The following is a 15,577-nucleotide window of genomic DNA, read 5'->3' as shown; positions in this document are numbered from 1 at the left end:
CCACTCATGGAATTTTACTCTCTTTTGCAACAGTTTCTTCCTTCTGTTGTACAGTTTGTTTATGGCAGGGGACCACCAGACTGGCTTCCTTTTTTTGGAGGATAGCATCTTGGTTCTGTTTGGGATAGCATGATCCATGCACTCATGTAAGTGCTTATAAAGTGCAATTGTGCAGGATTCAGTAGTCGTAACTGTATTGTCCATCTGCATGGGTGTCATGAAGTTCACCACTTCTGTCTTAAGAAGCATGAAGTTGGCTTTGGAGAAATTTTTTTACCATGGTTTCCTTAATGGGGAGTGGGGGCAGGATGTGCATATCTAGGGTAATTATCTTATGGTTGGATCGGACCAATGAGGCATTGACTTCAGGTGTGGAACACTGGTCACTCATGTTGGTAATGACTAGATCTGGGATATTGTTGCCCCTGGTGGGGGTGTGGATAAATTGATCCAGGGCATTGGAGTTTATGAATTCCAGAAAGCACTGAGCAAAGGAGTTGGTACATGAGTAGTTTTCCCAGTTAATGGTGGGGTAGTTGAAATCGCCCATTATTAGGGTGTTTGGTTGAACCCTAATATTTTCTAGTACATCAAGAAAAGAGGAGTGGGAATCCTGGGGCATGGTGGGGGATCTGTAGTAAGCTACAATTTGGATTGCAGTTTTGCCCAGAGTTAGTTGCACTTGGATAACCTCGGCTGCATTATGCTGAGCAACTAACCTGGAGGTGTGGATATCCTTAATGAATATGGACACACCTCCGCCTTTGGTGTACCGGTCCAGGTTACATGGCCGAAAACTGTGGTATGAGTTATAGCCTGGTAGTGCAGGGGTGCTCTCTGGACCCTTGAACCAGTTCTCAGTCACTGCACAGATATTGATGTTCTCCATTTTAAGGAGTGCCTCGAGTGAGTGCATTTTGAGATTTAGGCTTCTAGCATTGAGTAGCATCACCCTCAGTGTCTTTGAAAATCTGTACAGTTGAGAGGTATGACTCTGCATACATCTCAAACCTCTTAACACAAGAAATCTGGACAAACCCAAAATAATTGGGAGGGAGGCTCTAAAATAGGGTTGCTGTTATAAACTTAGCAAGTTGGTAGGATGATTGATTTTGCCTTTGCATGGCATTTTCTGAAGGCTGTGAAGTTTAAATCTGAAATATCTGTCTTTATTTACTGATTTCAGTCCTCAATGATTTGCCAATCTGACTCAAAAATCTGGGCATTCTGTGAAAATCTGAAAGTTGGAAGGTATGGCTGTAGGTGATTTTGCTCCGCTACAAAAAGCACTTAATTTATAAAAAAGTTACCAGTCAGCAAAATGTGCAACTGTGAAAAATTATTCATTTTCATTAATCACATTCTGATGAATTCCACCAAAATTAAACAACTGTAGCATGATTGCTGTCTCATCAGTTTTAACGCCAACCCAAACCACCTGATAACCACTCTTCTAAATCACTAGGCTTATGTCACTGTTTATACTGCTAGAAAAAAAAACATGTTTCCCTGACCCTTTTTGTAGCATATACATTATATCACAGTCATGGCCACTAGTTACACTGTCTGATTGAAACACATTATACTCAATCACTAGGCTCGTGTTAGTGCTCACATCATTAAAAAAATAACCATGTTCACTAGGCCAGCCATTTTTCGAGGCACAATATATCAGAAGAATGCTCATCTATCCCACTGCTGGATTAGAACTTCTTACATTCCTTCCAAATTACTTATCTCAACAGTGTTGTTTAAAAAAAGATTACTTCTGTTTCTTGTGTATACCTTTGATTTTCCTAGATAACAATAAATTCTACATTGTCTTCCCCACTACAACAACACACTTCCACAGAGTTCACATGGATTTAATCTCAACTCCTTTCTTTCAGTCCTGTTTAGAAAAATTGCTTCTTTGTAAGGCTGCATCAAGGCATACACCCGCCCTTTATGCCACAGCATACATTTTTGGGAAGGAATAAAGTATTTATTTTGTGCAACGCAAAGCATACTAAATTTTATATTAAAAGGCTTTCTTATTTAGTTTTTATTTTACTAAATTATACATTTTGTTAAATGATTTTTTTCAGAATGTTGGGATATATTACTTTTATGTGACAGGTAAGTGATCTGAGCCAAGGTCCTTTTGCAGCCACACCTTGTTAAAGTACATATAAGACATTAGCAATAAATCTAAAGAATTGACAATAACATAATGGATATAAATTCAACAGCTGATAGAATTCTGTAGATGCCATTATCCGACTGAAATAGAATCGTACAAACTATAGTTGTTTTTAAACTGTCTTTTGATCTCCTTTCTTTTTAATGCAGTGCAGTGTGGTTTTGCAATCCTTGTTCTGGTGAAAAGAAACTTTTCCAGCTTCCCTTCAAGGTTGATAAAGAGCAGTTATTGTTTATTAGCATGTTTCATTTAGGAGACATACAAAAAAATGCTTCCATATGCAATGCACATTTATAGAAAGTAGAGGGGTGCTGTGGTAGCACTGTCGCCTCACAGTAAGACGCTGACCGGTTCGATTCTCAGTTAGAGTGTCTTCTGCATGGAGACATGCGTGAATGGGCGTACCTTCGTTGAAGTTTGTGCGTCAGGGCTGGCAACTCAGCACGTAAAAATCAACTGCCAATCATTAGCGGACTGGAGTTCCGCTGTGGCGACCCCTAACCGGGAAAAAGCCGAAAAACACATACATACACATACATAGAGAAATCCAGGAACTCAAGTAAAAAAAGAAGGGAAACTGGTGGTTCTGCTATGAAATGCTGTCTTCTTGAAAGTTAATGGTGTAAAAGAATGAAAAAAAATGCCCAATAACAAAAGGGTGCAAAACGCTTTTTTCTTGTTTTTTGAAGGAGGCCAGCCCCATGCAGCCCCCAGATGTGAGGGGCAAGCCCCCACTCTTCACAAACATATATATAGCAACTCCATGGCTGCGCCATCTTGAAGAAATGAGATGTCTCCCTAAAGAAGTGAATCATTGCTGGCACACAATTACAAATTGCCCTGGCAATTATTTTCTATAGAAAAAAATAACATTCACAGTTATGCAGTTTGTCATTTTTTCCTGTGGGCTGCTGATGTTCGACTAATTTCTCCTTGAGCAGTGTAGGGAATCCAAAATTTGGCTAAGGGGTGAGCCAGCAAATCCTTGTCAATAAGCAAGCAACAGTGCCTAACATGGTGTGTGTTATTGTGGAAATAACACCCATCCACAGGTGTTTTGAGGCCTGACACCACACACACACACTCTGGAAGGCATTATTGTGCTTAAAGAATGAACTGTCTGTAAAATTGTTGTGTTTTACTTACTTATTTATTTTCTTTATTACTATATTATTTTTTATATATTTTTGATGTACAATAGTTCCTCCGCCTAATGTTTCAAACTTGTTGTAGTATATTTTAATGCTGTTTGAGGAAGCATTTGCATCCAGAATATAACATTCTAAAAATATATCCAGGTATTTACTTTATTTTTTGATCCCTTACTCCTAAAATGTTTGGTTTGTTGCTGGTCATTGGAGATTGAAGTTCTTAACTAATGACATACATTTGAGTTTCAGACTTATACTTCCTTCAAACAATTCATATTAACACATATCTTTTTATTTAAGCAAGTTTGTAATTTTATAAGAGCAATAAATAAAATCTGTTCCCATTTTTGAGCCTTTGTTCCCCTTTTATTTCAGGCTTTATCCAGATTTCTTCAGCTGAAAGGTCCAGAGGCATGCAAAACCTCTTTACTGCTGCTGCTGCCAGTGGTTTATCTCACTCACTCACTCACTCACTCACTCACTCACTCACTCACTCACTCACTCACTCACTCACTCACTCACTCACTCACTCACTCCTCACTCACTCACTCACTCACTCACTCCTCACTCACTCACTCACTCACTCACTCACTCACTCACTCACTCACTCCTCACTCACTCACTCACTCACTCACTCACTCCTCATTCACTCACTCACTCACTCCTCACTCACTCACTCACTCACTCACTCACTCACTCACACACACACACACACACACACACACACAGACAGTCTCTTCTGCTTTCATCTACACATTTACTCACACACACAGAGACATAAAAATAAACACACATACACACACTTTTTCTCTGTTTCATTTATTTTTTTTACACTGGATAAGCAGCAAAACACTGCTTAGCAAGTGTAAAATAACATCTCGATTGATCTGTCTCTCTCTTTCACTCTCATACATGCATACACTCACACACACAGACATAAACACATACACACATGCTTTTTATTTTAATTTTTTTTTTATTTTTTATTTTCCAGTTGCTAAACAACAAAAGAGCTGCTTAGCTAGTGTAAAATATTGGTGGCTGTTAGGTTTTTCAGTCCAAACTCCACGGCAGCTTAATATGTTGCTGTGAAGTGGCAGACTCGTTTTGCAGTGGGCATTATTTGTAAATTAACACCCTGCTGGAGAACGTTCATTCTCCAGTCAGGGTGTGATCTACAGTTTGTCCATTCTCTAAACAGCCTTCTATACACATCCTCAAAAATTAAGAGAAAGAGAAACAAAGAGGTGTACAATTTCAAAATGAATTATGCTTGGTCTGGGAGATGCACGGGTTCTTCTGTACAAGGGGATTTGTGTTTCTTTTGACCATCTTTCCTTAAAGGAAACAAAAAGTTTCACTAAGGAGGTATTCTCTGAATTACTTTTCAGAAGTTTTTTTTTAAGTCATCAGTAGCGACGTAAAATAAATTGTTTAATGGAATTACATAGTGCTGACCTTAAATAAGAAAACAGTAATAAATGTGCAGGATCTCATAAATGCGGAAATGCTTCATTTCTACTGCTGTTGTACAGATAATATTGAACATTGCAGTGGGTATGTTTGATAGGTATGAACTGTGAATGGATTTTGTAACCCTTTGCAGTGCTTTCTAAAACTGGATTATTTAACAGCTACAATTTTGTTGGAGCTAGAATGGCAAAGTGTAACTGCCTCTGATAAAAGTGGTATTTCATAATAGAATTTTAGCAAACAAAAATTGATTTATAATACAAAGGGGATTTTGCAACATATATGGTTAATGTAATCACTGTTCATATTCTGTGATATGATAATTTATAAAGTAAGACCACAATTTATCTATGCTGGTGAATGTGATACAAATGTTTTAATTTAATTTTTATATGTTTGCTGATGTATTTGATATTTGTTTGTCTTTGTTGACTGGGGAGGTGTGCTGGTCCCAGTACCCTTTTCAGCCACAATTTTGGTGTCAAACACAGTTACAAAAGCATATATAATTGTGTTAAGATAAATTTTAAGCATAGTAAATACAAATTTCATATAATATAAACACAAATACATAGGGAACATCTACATATAAAGAACAAAATCTAGACATTTTGGAAAGGTATAAAAAAGTAATATGGACATGGGAAAGAAATAGAAATCTGATGATGGTGCAATATTTATGCAAAGGAGAAAGTCAAATTAATCAATACAGAAAAGGCATCCCCAAAGATATTTGAAGAAAACTGCAGACAAAGCCATCCAGATATGGAAATTTTCACAATACGAAAAATAAAATCTCAAAGAGGTAATGGAATGTACAACAGGAGGTTAGTAATGTAGAAGTTAATAGATAAAAGCTGAACTTATGGAATGCATGCGAAGAGAAGGATTTAGTATAGAAAGTCTAACACAGGTTAAATTACAGCATTATGGAAAAATGAGTCACCCAATTAAGGAGAAACAGGAGGAGCAGGAGACATCTAAAGGAGAAATATGGGGGAAAAAGAGATTTAATATTGTGAAATATTTATACAAAAGGGAAAGCAAAACTAATCAATACAAAAAAAGCAGCACCAAAGATATATGAAGAGAAATACAGGCAAAGGTATCCAGATATGGAACATTTTACAATACAAAAAAATAAGAAAACAAAGAGGAAACATAGAATAGGATTAGTAATGCAGAAGTTAAAGAAATAGAAACTGAGGTTATGGAGTACCTGAGAAGAGAAGGATTTAGTGGAGAAAATCTAACTCTGATAGCATCACAGCTGAATAGAGCAATGGATCCCCACACTAAGGAGAAACCAGTGGAGCAGGAAACATCTGATCAGTTGTCATATGAAGATACTTTGGAGCCTTATGTAAGAAACCAGTACAAAAGTTCCCTTGGAGTCGCACGGCAAGGGAAGGAACAGGAAACTGTGGCAACGCTGATCCAGTCAATGATGTGGTGTGATAGGCCAGTGAGTTCCCATGTGAAAGAGCAATGGATGACACAGGATGAAACTGAAGAGAATGTAGTACAGGAAGATGTTCTGGATCTTTCTGTAAACTGTCTGCAAGAAATGGAGAACAAAGAATGTGCCCTCAGTTTAGAAGAAAATGATCTAAGAGAAGAGTTACTTGATTTAATAGAGACAGACATTACGATCAATGAAAGAAATAGACTACAGAAAGTCAATAAAACCCCAAAAAGTTAGAAGTTTGATAAAACAAATGAATACAGTAATTAAGATTGTCCATCAAGACTCATGCGGTATAATAGAAGTAAATAGAATATACTACTGTTCAGCTAAATTAATAACTGATAAAGCCTTACCACAAAAACACAGGGCAGTAAGGGAAAGGAAGGGGAGAAATCAGATGTCATCATGGAAGTATCAAATAACAAAAACTATAAACCAATTAAGACAAGAAGTGTCACTGATAGAAGAGAACAGAAGAGGGAACAGATCATCAAAAATACTCAGAAAGAAATATGTGATTAAAGCAATGTGCAGCATTAGAACAGATCAAGATCTATCATGCAGTATCATAAATAATAAACTAAAAATATCAAGGCAAATGGTGGCAAGGTAGAGTATTGTGCTAAAATGAAATAAAGGTGACTGAATAAAATCCAGAAATATTTTATTCACTCATTAAGCGCTTTCATCCTTTTTTCATAGGACTTCACCAGAATGAGTTTATTTCCTACACCACAAACTTAAATAGTACCATGAAATTAAAACCAATTGTTATTCATTAATTGTGTCATTAAAACCTTTAAGGAAACAATACATTACATACCAAATAAGCCATAGAACATCAAAAATAAAGATAATCACAATACAAACAATTACAATATATCAAAAGTTAAAAGTTAAATGTTGAAAAACTTTTTTATTCAACTTTTTATGCAAGCTTTAAAACTACAATGTATCAAGCATAATACAAATATTATTCAAAATATACATAATAAAGGCTTTAAAGCCTTAAAGAGTTCCACTAGTCTATCAAAAGTGTATGTTTGTTTAATAACATTAAAAATAAATAAATGTAATACACTCAGGGAGTGAAACTTTTTTTAGCATGTGAATATAATTTTGATGCTATTTTTTTTTCAAAACAGGCTTTATACAAATGTAATCATTAAGCCTTGGGTAAGTAAAAGCATTTGGCCTAAATTGCCACACCAATTCTTTATAATACAAATTGTTCTCCCAGTCTCCACCCATGGGATTCTTCTCTACCTGATCCAAAATACAAAATAAAAACTTGTCATGGGAAATTTTAAACAGTGAATGCTTAAGTAAAGCATTCTTAGTATCTTCATTTTTATACTGTAATTGTGGTCATAAGTTCTCTTTTGTAAAGTTCTTTTAGTCTTTCCAGTGTAAAAACATTCACACTTTTTACAAATTGCTAAGTAAATAATCTCTTTGCTACAGCAGTTCCCTTTCATTAGCCAAACTTTAATTTGGGCTGCATTTTCTAATCTAATATGATCTTTGTCGCATATTAAACAACATTGACTGTAATTCCCACATTTTTTAGTACCACCACCTTTTTTTACTAATCCTGTTGTAAGGGGTTCCTTCATATATATTTGGTAAGTTGAGACCCATCTTAAAAACAAACATGGGTTCCGTTCCTACAACTCCATCTAAGTCAGAATTGAATCTTAGCATGTTTCAATTTTTTCCTGATAAAATTCTCAATACTTGGTGCAGCATGGTTGAATTCAACAACCATAGCTGTATTAAAGTTTTTGTCTGAATGAGTAGGTTCAGATTTAAAAGTATCATCTACTACTCCGACCAATAGCTTATATTTATTCCCTTAACCTGCAAGAACCTCTTGATATATGCTGGCCAAAAGCTCATTCAGGTAGCCACTTTCAATAAACAAACCTGAAATAAACCTATTTCTTCCACAAAATCATCATAATGGAAAGCCATTCATGCCGCTCTTACATATTATCCCTTTACTAACCTCATTTTCCGTTTAAAGGGGTGTGTACTGGTAAAGGGCAAGTCTGAGTTACTGAAAGTTGATTTTCTATGAATTCTACTCCCAAACTTCCCCTCAAAAATTGCTGTGTTAGTATCCAGGTAATTACTTTTGAACTTATTATAATAGCATGTAAATTTCAAAAATGTGGTGGCATCATGAAAATAAATCAAGAATTCTCCAATCGTCATCGCTGGTCCATCCCATAAAATAAAGATGTCATCCAGAAATCTGACATATAATTTAATATACACCCAAAAAGGTGAAGAAAAAATGTGTTTCCATTCCCAACTTAGCAACACCAGATTCAAGCACAAGGGGGCACAGGCAGCCCCCATAGCAATGCCCTGTTTCTGTCAAAATGGTTCCCCCTCAAAAAATATAAAATTATTCTCTAAAACCACACTCATGAGCTCAATATAAAGAGTCATATCTTGACCTTTCATGCAATCAGAGCTAGCAAGACTATCACTAAAATAATCCAAACCTTGTTTCAGAGGAATAGAAGAAAAAGGTCAACTGTATCAGTGGTTAGGAAACCCAATGTTAGAGTTGATTACATCACTGATCAACCTTCCCAAAAAGTCTCAGGAGTCTCTAACCATATCTGTTTTGATGTTCATAGTAAATTTCAAAGACTGATCTAAACATACAGCTATGGGATGTGTTTTTGATCCACTGGCTACCACAACTTGCCTGTATGGTGGACTTAAAATATTTTTGTGACTCTTAGGGATCCCACATATCGTAGGGACCCTGGGCTTATCAACCTTAAGAAAATCATATGTTTCGTGGGAATTCTCCCCTCTATATGCAACTTTTCCAAAATTAAATCAATTTTGCAATAGGCCATGTTTATTTCATTCCTAGAAGACAAGGAACATTTGGTAGTTCTTGTTATATTTGGAACATAGCACTCGAGTAATCTATTTTGTCAGCTAGAACTGTACTCTCTCCCTTGTCAGGTTTCATAATTCTTATGTTCGAATTATGAGTCAATTCATCTAAGTAGTTTTCTTGGCAGGAGTTAGGTTGTAAGATTTATATGTATGTATCTTCTGATTCATTAAAAATGAGTGCTCAATTCATTTTTCTAATAAATAATTTTAATTCTATGAGAGTATTGCAAATGTTGACCCTCCCTGTTGGAAACACTTTTAATCCCTTTTCAAAAATAGAAAAACGTTTAGGGGTGATATCAATGTAACTGTAACTGCATATATGGTATCAACTGAAAATATGAGTCACCCCATCTTCTTTCACTACTATTACTAATTCTTTGTTTTTCTGTTTGCTTTCCTTGGGGGCTTTCCCTTTTGTATGACAACAATAAAATCCAAACTGTTCTCACCCTCCTCGTCATGTCCATCTGGGCTGTTTAAAGGGGGAAGTTTTATTTTGTCAGGTTCTGATGCATTATGAGGAAAAGTTTGGTTGTTATTAGACTACAGATTAGCATTGGCTGTGTCACTTTCCAACTGAACATCATGTGAAGTACTAGTATGCCCACCTTTATTTTTATTATTACTTTTGTAATGACTAGCTTTCAAAGGGTTGGCTATCTAATCAGCATACTGCCTAAGATCCCTCAGTAATTTCTTTTGTTTACGATTAATAATGTCTTTGCATTTTCTATCAATTCTGTTAAAAGCATTATCATACATGTCATTATGCTTATGATATAACAGAAGTAAATAGGATATATTACTGTGAAGCTAAATTAATAGATAAAGTCTTACCGCAAAAACAAGGGGAGTATGGGAAAGTAACGGGAGAAATCAAATGCCATCATGGAAGCATTGAATAGCGAATACTATAATTAAGACAAGAAGTGTCACTGCTAGAAGAGAACGGAAGAGGGAACAGATCAACAAAGATACTCAGAAAGATGTGATAAAAGCAATGTCAGGCATTAGAACAGATCAAGATCTATCATGCACTGTTGTAAATAATAAACTAAAATATCAGAACAGGCAGAAAAACGTAGAAGATATGCAAATAAATATAAAGGAAATGTGCAAAATAAGCAATTTATTGGTGACCCAAAAATGTTTTATAGAAAATTGGGAAACAGGCAAAAAGAATTAAAACACCACAAAAAAAGAAGAAATAGATACATTTTGGAGAAATATCTGCATAGATCTTGTTGAACACAATAAATATGCTGAATGGACAGAAGAAGTAAAAAAAAAGAATAAGATGTTCAAATGTACAGAATAAGAAATGGGATGAAGTAGCAGCCAGAGAAACTGAAAAAGCTCCTAACTGGAAAATCCCAGCCCCAGACGCAGTACCTAACTTTTGGCTAAAGGTATTAACATCTTTGCATGAATATTTAGCCATGAATAAGAACTATTTATATGTGCATCCTGAACAGATGACAACACGGTTAGCAGGAAAAAGAATACTTAAGAACGAACCTGCAAGCTATGCTAAAAACTATAGACCAATAACTTGCCTTCCGACAACATATAAACTATATACTGGAATTGATGCCGACAGAGCTTTTAGTCATTTAGAAGAAAAGTCAATCATGGCAATAGAGCAACAGGTTAACAAAAGAAAGTCATATGGAACAAAGGATCATTTGTTGTCAAATAAAGTCATAATGGCGAACTGCAAAAACGGGAAGTATCTAAGTATTGTACGGGTAAGACTAGAAAAGGCATTTGACAGTATCCCACATTCGTGGATAAAAGAGTACTTAAAAATATATAAGAGACAGCCTACACTGATTGATTACATTACAGTGACCATGAAAGAATGGCAAACCACTTTGCAGTTAAGCCATGATAAAGGACAAATTATTATTCCAGGCATAAAAATTCAAACGAAGATATTCTAGTGTGACTCTGTGTCACTACTGCTCTTTTGTTTTGCCCTTAACTCATTAAGCTGTCTACTTAACAGATTAGGTCATTGCTACAATTTGGCTCCCAGAAAACAATACAGTGTAAAGACTTCTCATCTTCTTTTTGTGGATGACTTAAAACTGTATACTTTATAAGATGAACTGAAAGCACAACTGCATGTGGTCAAAACTTTTCAGATGATATAAGAATGTAATTTGGTCTTGATAAATGTGCAAAAGCAACCTTTAAAACAGGAATACTGTAGCACCAAGGAAACAACAGCCTGGGACAGGAATGTGATATAAAATAACTTGAACAAGAGGAATTGTATTAATATTTGAGAATTGATGAAGGATCAACAATAAAACATGAACAAATGCGAATAAAACTTAGGAATATTTTAGAAGACTAAAATTTATACTGAAAACAGCACTGACATCTAGAACAAAGTGCAAGTTATAAACCAATTTGCTCTTCCTGTCCTAACTTACAGTTTTGGAGTGACTGACTGCAAAAGGTGTTGGTTTGGTTGGACAGCAAAACAAGAAGGATGCTTTAGTTTACTAAATGATTTATAAAAATCAGTGTATACTAAGACTGTATATTCACCATTCTGAAGGAGGTACGGACCTCCTTGAAACTGATTACACGTATAGATCTGCAGTCGTAGGACTGCATACATATCTGCTGACCTCACAAGACTCAAATGTAGTGGAAGTTTTAAAACATGAGGAAAATAAGTCTAAGATGACTTTCCTACTTAGTTTAGGAGAAGCATATTGATATCAAGTGGGAATGAAAATCAAACCAGAAGCAGATAAAAATCAGGCAGCAAATGAATGTGCCAAAAAACAAAAAATAAAGAATATAAGGTGAAGGAGCAGATGAGAAGGCAAGAAATGTGGAAAATGCATAAATACAGTTGCAAGTAGACAAAACTCTTGGAACAACTTCATGTTGATCAGCATCGAATGCAGGAATGGTTAAGGAGAGGTGAATTCAAACCAAAAGATGAAAGGTTAATACTGGCGGTCCAATATAGTGGGCTACGTACACGTTGGTTTACAAAGTCCATTGAACATGTGGGAGAAATAGGCAAATGTAGGTTTTGTAAAACAGAATTGGAAACAGTCACACACCTCATTGCTCAATGTGACATACTAATGGCAGAAGAATTGTATACTGAAAGGCATAATAATGTGCCATAACTGTTCTACTGAGGATAGTGCAAACATTATTGAAGGTATTGAAGTAGCTAAAAATATTGGAAACATGAGCCACAAATATACCTCTCAACCTCTCAGAGCAAAAAATCTGGACATAGCCATAAATAATGGGGGGACAAAGGCTCGAAAAATAGGGACAAGTTTTAAATATTGCTCTGGCAAACTTAGAAAGTTGATAGAACTGTTTTTGCATTAGCATGGATTTTCTGAAGGGTATGAAGTCTAAAACTCAAATGTCTGTCATTATTTTCTGAATTCAGTCCTCAAGGATTTGTCAGTGATTTGCCAGAAAACAATTTGATGAGAAACACACTAAAGATACGAGGCAAAAAATCTGGATATTCTGTAAAAATCTGGACAGTTGAAAGGTATGGCCACAAAGCATTTTAGAAAATGCTGATGTTTATTTGGCATGGGCTCACTTTTTACCAACAGTTCAAAATTAGATGCAAGAAAACTAGAACTAGTAGTCCGTGAAAAGAAGACAAAAGTAGCACTGATCATTGAAACTGCTACACCCAGTGATTACAGTGTATAATGTACAGAGAGACGCAAAGTCATAAAATAACAGGATTTGCAAGCAGAAACGAAGGCAATGTGGAAGAAGGGCACCCAAACAGTTCCAATAATGGGGGGGTGTAATGGGTCTCATAAAAAAATAATTCACAGTTATATTTAGATAGGCTACTGATACATGTAACTCTGTATGATTTGCAGAAGGAGCCAGTCCTGCACAAACTGCAGGTGCTGCAAAGAGTGCTTTTGGCTAACATCAAAGACTGAAACAATACTAATTTCATGAACATTAATCATATTTTGATTTAGGAATGTGGTCTGTTCCCATCATGGTATAAGAAACCCAAAAGACTTGGAGAAAGTAAACCAGGGAATATTCAGAAAGTTTAGCATTGTGGCACTAACAGCATTGCACTGTGTGTACCAGTAGCACTATGGCACTAACAAGCTATTTAGAGACATGCAACAGCCACATGGAGCAAAATCTCATTAACAAGTCATTTGCATGTTTCTGAATTGGACACCAAGTACAGCTGGAACAACTGCGTTAGTGTCTCCCCTTTGAAGTAATGCAATGTTGTTTACAGGTACCTATAGATATAAAGATACACACACACACACACACACACACACACACACACACACACACACACACACACACACACACACACACAGACACACACCAATACAATCCCATAATGCCCCCAAAACACACACACACACACACACACACACACACACACACACACACACACACACACACACACACACACACACACATGCAAGCACACAGCCTCACCTACCTTAACCACTGCAGTGATAACTGCTATGCTGCTTTCATAATCAGCAATAGGCGAACATCAAAAACAGCATATTCAGTCTCACTGCTCTGCTGTGAAATAAAAAAGTAGAGCAGTGTATGAAACAGCAAAGTGCTGTTAGCCTGGTTCCAAAAGTCATAATTAGAAGATTTAATGTTTGATTTGTTTTCTAAGGATGGATAGTAACTGATGTAGATAAGTTTAAAAGTGAGACTGGAAAGGAACTATGTCACTTGGCTAGCTAAGACAAAAACAGGGAGTCATCTGCTTTGTGTAGTAGGGTACAGTGCTGTTATTACTTCCACTTAGATGAGTAAATCACAGCTAGTGCTTATAGAAGATTGGATTGTGCTTTTGTTTTGGTTAAAATGGAAGGTGATGGCAGGCTCTGCATATTAAAGTCTGGGAATAAGGATGTTGTTGATGGCTAGGACATGCATGGCTTATGAGGTGTGATGAATAGAGATGGAGTTTAGATCTCTAAGCTGGTCTTATCATCTGCAGTCATGTGATTTGAAGGTAAATGTGTGACTGAGGTTTAGTCCTTGGTGTTGGACCATTTTTGGAAGATACAGTCAGGAGTAATTAATGGTAGTGGCTTATTTTTTAATAGTCTTTATTGCGCACCCAATAACATAGAGGCCATCTTGGAAGTGTTACGTGAAAAGTCATTTGATGCAACCCATTCAAGCAGTGCAGCAAAAATGTTTGTAATTTCTTTGTAGTGAATTTCAGATGGACCCTGTTCTGTCTAATGCAATAATATATTAGTACAGAGTAATTATATGTGAAGGCATTTTTGTGCAGTGGTCTCTTATATACAGGGAGAAAAGGATGGGACCTAAAAAAATGAGTCTTAGGGGACACTTGAGGTGAAAATATCAATCTCTGTGAGATGTTGGCCTTATCTAGACTGAATGGTGTTTTGTTAAGTAGCATGTTATTGTGTTAGATTAATAAAGTTAGCAAAATGAAGTACTGTAGCATTTTTCTCTGGAAAACTATACCACTGGATTTTATCTTGTGGATTTTACTTTGTGGATTAAACTTCGTTTTGTGCTACTTTGCCATTGTTTCTTTTTGGACTTATACCACTGGTACATTTATAATGAAATTTACAATTCAAAGGTAACACTATTTGATTTTTAATGGGTTAGGTGGGCTGATATTAGCAGTCCATCTTCAGGCATAATCTGTAACACAAGGCAAGGAAGCCTGCTGAGTTAATAGTATCGCATTATACTATAAAAGACAAGGTGAGGTAAAGGCCTTAAGAGGAGACCTGCACTAGATGAGGCCTAGGATATCCCTCTGTTGATCTAGTTTTGAATTCCATATTCCAGTGAAAACAGATGACTGAACCTGAAATCCAAACTTGTATTTTAATCATGCATAGTTGCAAAGCCAGAAAGCTTGTCATGCAGGATGATTTCCCCTCTGTACCCCATCTGTTTAGCGAATCAACTTCAAGGTCAATGGAGGAATTGTCCATGCAGTGTCTAATGTGAGTTTTGACCAGATGTGCAATACACATGGATGCTCGTCTTTCCAGTATTTAATTTATTTATTTTTTTGGCTTCTTTCTCACCCATGACAATTAAACTGATGCTCCCTTTGGATCCATGTGTTTCTTTCAACACTGGGTATCTTTGGACACTGAGGGGGAAAGAGAAAGGCGGGGATAAAATCCATTATCCACTAGGGGTTGGGAGAGTATGTTTATACTCCTAACATCACTCATTGGCCAGAGAATACATTATAATGCCTGCTACACTGGATACACTGTGCTTTGGTAAGCATACAGTTTAATTTAGCCTAAATTTACACTCCCTGAGCAGGGGTGTAGTCTAATGTTTTCAGAT

Source organism: Protopterus annectens, chromosome 16.part0 (genome assembly GCF_019279795.1).
Source record: "Protopterus annectens isolate FY-2018-M chromosome 16.part0, PAN1.0, whole genome shotgun sequence".
In the NCBI taxonomy this organism is placed as follows: domain Eukaryota; kingdom Metazoa; phylum Chordata; order Ceratodontiformes; family Protopteridae; genus Protopterus; species Protopterus annectens.
Note: the sequence above shows the minus strand (reverse complement) of the source record.